Consider the following 7,051-nt stretch of genomic DNA (forward strand, 5'->3'; position numbering starts at 1 on the left):
GATGACCAAAATATATTTCTCATATATTTTAGGTCTTTATCCAAGATTCCTGGTTCATGGCTCCCAAAACCCTTGACATCCCCTTAATGATGAGAGCAATGAGAGCATCTTTTGTCGTAATATTTGGTCTCCAGTTCTCAGTTGACATAATTTCAGAGTCATAAAGGTGAAATGAGTGTTTTGCTATTCGCAGTAATACCCTTTACATCACAACTGAGTTTATGTTAATGAGGCGACTATTGGTATGGGGGCTGGTTTCCAAGGCAACCAACTAGAATAGAAGATTTTAACTTTCAGTCTCACCTCTAGTTATGGGGAGGGGAGAGGACCAGGACAGTGGATCAGTCACTACTGGCCAATGATGTAGTTACACTGCCTACATAATTATCTTTATAAAAACGCAAAGGAGAAGGTTACAAGAGCTTCTAAGTTAGGAATCAGACCCCTTCAATGTTCCACCGTACTGGGCCACAAACTCCATGAGGACAGATGCTTCTTTGTTTGGTTCCTCACCTATTTATCTCTTCATCTGGCTGTTGATTTGTATCCTTTAATATCCATAGTAATAATCTAGTAATCTTTCAAGTGTATGGGTTCTCTGAGTTCTGTGAGCTGCTCTACCAAAACGATAAACCCAAAAAGAGGGTCATGGAAACCTCTGGTGTATAGCTGGTACCTCAGAAGTGAAGGTAATGAGCTGGGCTTCAAATCGGAGGGTGATTTTGTGGGAAGGAACTGAGCCTTCTACAGTGGCATCTGATGCTGTCTCTAGGTAGTTAGAGTCAGACTGAGCTGAATTGTAAGACCCCTCAGTGTGGTCCTGAGTATAGTCTGGTGGTATGTGGACAATCCCCACACACACATATATGTTGCAATTGTTTATCAGAACCACTAATGCATAATAATATATCCCATCTTCTTGTTCTTTAATTGCTCTGACTACAGTGGTGGGAGACGATGTGCTGTATGGTAAATAACACAAGATACAGAGTTTAAAACATTAATGTCTATACTTATAAATCTTCTTATCCTCAAGGAATGGCAGTCTATCTAAAATAAAACTGTAATACTTGTTCTGTTGAAAATTTGGCATTTATGATAATCAGATTACATGAAGCAATTTATGTGTCAGTGTATTTAGAATTGAAAAAGTGTCCAAAATGTAATGAAATGTTATTAATACTATGCATAATCACTAGTATCTTGGAATAACAACTTTAAAAAAATTAAAAAATGGTAGAATTTATCAGCCAGATAGTATAAGTCTCATAAAATAGTTTGATATGAGTCATTTTCAAAAAAATAAATCTTAAAAGAATAATAAAGACCTGTAAGATAAATTAACTTTTCAATATATATATCATTAGTTAGATGATGTCATTAGTTAGTATTCCTAGTGACAGGAGTCAATTCTAGATGACTTAAACCAACAAGGAATTTTTTATAAGGAATGGGAGAAAGATTGGGGAAGCTGGCAGAATTAAGCAGTCGAAACTTGAGGACTCTTAAAATTAAAAAAAAAAAAATATATATATATATGTGTGTGTGTGTGTGTGCACGCGTGTGAATGAGAACTAAGAGTTTACCTTGCCTAGTCTCCGCCTCTGTCATCACCTCTTCTTTCCCCTACAGTGTCCTTACCAATCACAACTCTGTTACCAACTGGTCACCTGGCAGCAATGGGCTGTCTCTAGTGATGTGTAGAAGGAGGACTTTGCCACCTGTGTTTCTGAGGTAAAAGTTTAAAGGGTAGTAGAAAATATTCTCTTATCGAGACTACACTCAGTGGAAGAGAGGCAATTCCCTTTAAAGAAATCAGGTATTATTAGGAAAGATAGTGCCAGGAAGCCCCACGCTAATGAAGGAACCCTTTAGAAAGTCATTATTTTCCCTGGTCTGCACTTGGGAATAAAATTTCTATTGAAGGGATGTTGTAAACTTGAACTTCATTAATAAGCATTCCATGTCAGTGTTCTAATTTGAAGTTCATTTACTCTTTGTGTATGTTTCTTCCCCTTTAAAGGTACAATAATTTATTATTGAGAATAAGCTAAACATGTTCTCATCTGAAAGATGAATAGCTTGCCTACTGCTTATCAGCTAAAACCAGTTTGTGGAAAATATTCAAGAAGCTTTGGAAGTCTATTTTATTTTCTAAAGAACAATATCTCAGCCCCTGTATTCTACTTACTGGAGAACTAATCACACCAATATTCTCCATTAGTTTCAAAGTCATATGTACTATTTCTCCTATTTTTTGTCATGAAAAAATTATTAGCTCCCTGAAATTTTCAGTGCTTTTATTTTTTTCCACTTTGACTATTTCTTTGGACAGTTAAATAACTACATTTCTAAATATAAATATTGATGGTTTTTCTTTATTTTGGGGGATGAAGATTAAACCAGAGATAGGGTCAACTATATCAAGGATATACTGTTATTTTCAAGATGTACTTACTAAATAAATAAGAAGATCAATTACTTTTCATTATACTGACTCTGATTATGATAGAAATTGTAGGTATTATAAAAAATGTAGATTAGCTAAAACAATAACTAATAGTTTGTTCAGGGAAATGACTCAGAAACATCAGATAATAGGGAATAAAATAGGTCTTCTAGAATTAAAATTTTCTATGTAAATTCATATTCAATAGAGGAAAGACAAAATGACTTAGGATTTAAGAGGCCAAATACTTCACACTTTCAGATTTAGAAATAATAAAAATTACTGATTTCATGGGATAACTTTGATTTTCTTCAAACTGCAAGCCTTTTTCCAATGAAAAACTTGATCCAAAAACCTCACTTAGAAGTTTTTAATCCCATTCTGCAAACATTTTGAGAATTTGGAAAAAGCAAGCACCCTCTACTCCTGCTTCCTGTCTCAAATCTGTTCTTTGGGCTGCTTTTCAAATCTTCTAAACACCAAGAGTGTTGAATTCTTCAAGTAATGTGTTTATCAAGTAAGGTTGCTATTTTTTTTTGCAATGATGCCAGCAGATTCTTAGGCTGTTGAAGACAACTTATAATATGAAGTTTTAATGTGTTAATCAGGGAAGGATTGCATTCATAACACTTTGGTATGGTCTATAGAAAAATTCAGTATGCTTTTCAAACACTTCGATGTTAAATACAGTAATTTTTCACATATTATATATTACATGTGAGAAAATTTTGCTATTAATGTTTATAGGAATGTTCATTTTTTCATGTTACTCTAAAAAAAGTCATGAAAGAAACATACTTTGTTATGTGTCCTAAGAATCATTTTTGTGGACTGGGAAATACCTTCATTATTTGTTTGAAAAACAAAACAAGAAATAATTGACGACATGTCACCGGCTTAAAAAAAAACTAACAGTGAAGCAAAACATCAAATTAAAAATAACCAGAAAACAGAATAAAAATGTACACAGAAATCATTACTTAAAAGTATGTTACCTTCATTAATGAGCAGAAAACACTTATATTAATAAGTAAAGGAGATACAGTAATAGAAAAGTATAAACTATCTTCTGGAAACAGGTTTTAAAATTAGTTTTAGTGCACTGTAAAGTTTTGTATGTGGAAGTTATATTTTTGAATTTCAAGATATTGGGAATACTTCTTAATGAAATGGCTATTGATTAAAGTGTTCTATTTTCTGTTTTTATTACTCCATTATTTTTCTATTTTTCATTTTAATATATTTCATTTTATCATAGTAAATGAAAATACTTTTTAAAAATAAAAATGCCATGGAAAATAGCATAATAATCCTTCTATAATATACTTTTTTTCTGAAAAGAACCTAGCTGTTCTCTAGAAACTGGCAATCATTCCCATCTCTTACCAGAACATATTCCAATTTTTCTAATATGTTATGTTACTTGCTAATGTATCCAAGATCTTAGGCAGAAGTTTCTGCATCATCTTAACTCCATCTGCTCTGTTCTTGCCATGTTTGGCAAGAGTTTTTAAATACTCAATTTAACTAACAAAAAATTATTACTCTGCCATACTATTGATATTTGAATATTTTAGCTTCAAAAGGAAACATTTTCATTCATATACTAAAGAGGCAACTTGCTTTGCCTTCTAGTAATTTCCTGTGATTTTAGAAAAGAAAGTTTTTTCTTAAAATATTTCTGCCAAGTCTTTTGTATTCTCATTTGAGAAATTAAAACCTTAAAAAATGCTGGTGTTAACCTAATAGCTCACTCTTTGGCCAAAAGCCAGTAGGGTAAAAATCATTTCTCTGCTGTCACTGATCCTCTTGCATAGCATTTAGTTTTTCTGATACTGAAGAACAGGTCTCCATTAAGAAATATATTCCATTTTCACATCATAACTGAAGGTTAGCATCATTAATGTGAGAAAAAATGCTGCCAGACTCCAGCTTGACACTGGGTCAAGTACTGTAGCTCATTTTCTGAAACACTTCCCATCTAGGTGATTCGTCTTTTTCTCACAACAACGATCTAAAATATCACCATCTAGACTAAAAAAGCCACTAGAAAATGGAAAATTTGATCATTCAAAAATAAAAATGAGCATTTTACTTTGTCTACTGGCAAAGTATACTACCCTTGCCTTTAAAAAAGAAATTAAACAAAAAGAAAAATTTTCATATTTTCTAATGTTTTTCAATCATTTCTTAAAGTGATAGCAAATGGAATGTAGCTCTTCTGTGCCATTCTTACAAGCAATTCTTAGAAATACTGTTTTCATGTCAAGTCCTGGTTATTTCACTAATGTTATTTAAGATATAACTCAATATTTATGGAATAGCTCACATTTAATTTAAAATTAATTATTTTATATGTTTGCTTATTAATATGTTACCAATTAGAAGTAAATATGACTATTTTGATTTTATCAGAATCTGTTTGCCCCTAGTCACCATCAGATTTTTTATAAAAATAAGTTAGGCAGTTACATGGGAGGACTAGTGAATACACTTGTGAATCACCTCAAAAAATTAGCTGGTATATCAATTAAAAAAATAAATAAAAATACACTGGCTACTCAGATATGATTTTAAAACTTTTTTTATATAATATTATATGTTGATGTATGGCAAAACCAATACAATATTATAAAGTAAAAAATAATAATAAAAAATTTTTAAAAAGCAAAAAAAAATTAAAAAAATAAAACTTTTCATAATCAAAACTGTCAAATATATTATTTTAAAGTAAGTATATCATAAATTATATTCTTACACATAAGAACTTGTGTACTTATGAACTTAAGAACTTGTGAACTTTTCAAAACTTGGAATTTTTTAATATTTGAAAATATTTTCATTAAAAAATCAAGTGTCATTACATTATCATAGAAATTAGTTAATTGAAGATACTGAGTTATAACATTACAGGGCTACCAGTTTATTCTATTCAAATGTAAATACAGAATTCTGTTCATATCTTGATTATGCATTTGATTATAAAGTATTTAAAATAAAAAAGAATTTCCTTACAAAAATTTGACTTAATGGGTACCCACAGTTAACCAACTGCAAGGTTACAAGGCAGTCCTCCACACTGCCAAGTCAGCCCAAGATTTCTAATACCAGCTGCAGATTACTAGTTTCCCAAACTTCCCTCAGGGAAAGACTCACTGATCACATGGAAAGCAATTATCCTCATAGTTATGTTTATTACAAGTATAGGATACAAATTAGAAGCTGCTGAAGGAAAAGACACAGGGCAGTATGGGAAAACCAAACTGGTCACTCTTTCCCTGTGGAGTCACAGACTATTATATCATCCCCACTACAGCATCACAAACTCACAGAGGACTGCCAACCAGGGAAGCTCACCTGGACTGCAGTGCTCAGAGTGTTCATTAGGATTCATAATATTAGCATGATTGATTGAGTCGCTGCTCACTGTGTTGAACTCCATCTCCTGTCCCTTCTTTCCTCCAGAGGTCTGAATGATATTGTGTGACCTCCAGGTCTCATCACAAGTCACCTTATTGGCATAAATTATCATTTAATTCTATATTATACAGCATAAATAATCAGGATAATTCTATGTGTTTACCATGAATGACAAGACATTGCTCTTCTTTGGGAAATGCCAAGGGTTTGGAATTAGACAGGGATGAAGCCCAGACTTCTTTTTGGACTATGCCACATCCTAAAAACATGACAGGACAATAGTTTGATAGTATTCCTTACCTACACAACAGAGTAGAGAATTACAACAATTTGCCACTTGATTTAAGCCTAAATGAGCACTTTTTGCAAGAAATTAAACAATAAAAACCTATAATTCTATATAAAGTATTGAGTTATATATATATATATATATATATATATATATATATGTATACTTTAGTTTAATAACATTAAATTGACTCAGTATTAAAGGTTTTAAAATAAGAGCACAACAGAAAAAATCATTGATGAAACTGATTATAGCATCTATTTTTCTCACTTTTCTTTTATTTTATAGATTCAGAGTTAAGAATTTGATTCACCTTTAAGAAAGCAATATTTACTCATGTGACATTAAACAATCACAGCTCTCTTTATTTGATGGAAAGAAAGGGTAAAAAATTAGTTTCAAAATCCATACATGCATGAACAAGTGATAAGTACAAAGAGGATGAAGAAATCCCACCAGCAGATTGGCAATCAGGCAGTGCACAGTGTTGTAAATATGGATGGTTTACAAGATCCTATTTTCCATATGTAAGTCCTAATTTATTTGATTTTTTCCAAATGATTTACATTACTATAGCTTTACCCCAAAATAATCCCAATATATAGAATCAAGTATAATAAATGCACTCCAATAATATTTTGGCGTAAATTTCATATGTCTCACATGCAGTATTTTGTCTTCTGTGAATGTCTCTGTGTGCTTTTTAGGGAAAGTCAACCTGCAAATTTCATCACAGATAGAAAACTAAAGTTTATTGAAGAGCTATCTGATTTTTGTATTAAATACAAGAACACTAACACTTGATGTGAAGATAGCAAATGAGATGCAGATTAGAAATTCTGCTCAAACAAATTCAATGTGTTCTTCTTTATCTGCACATCAGCGCTGTTGCC

The 7,051-nt window shown here is 31.8% G+C and overlaps 1 long non-coding RNA gene across 1 annotated transcript; it reads left to right on the top strand.

Moving 5' to 3' along the window:
* The first annotated feature begins 200 nt into the window (after positions 1 to 200).
* LOC132346711 (uncharacterized) lies at positions 201 to 6,777 on the top strand. Its single transcript, XR_009496624.1, has 3 exons — positions 201 to 689; positions 1,633 to 1,734; positions 6,447 to 6,777. It is a non-coding gene; the product is annotated as an uncharacterized lncRNA (long non-coding RNA).
* Positions 6,778 to 7,051: the final 274 nt, after the last annotated feature.

The sequence above is a fragment of the Bos taurus genome, chromosome 12, assembly GCF_002263795.3.
Source record: "Bos taurus isolate L1 Dominette 01449 registration number 42190680 breed Hereford chromosome 12, ARS-UCD2.0, whole genome shotgun sequence".
NCBI classification, from domain to species: Eukaryota; Metazoa; Chordata; class Mammalia; order Artiodactyla; family Bovidae; genus Bos; species Bos taurus.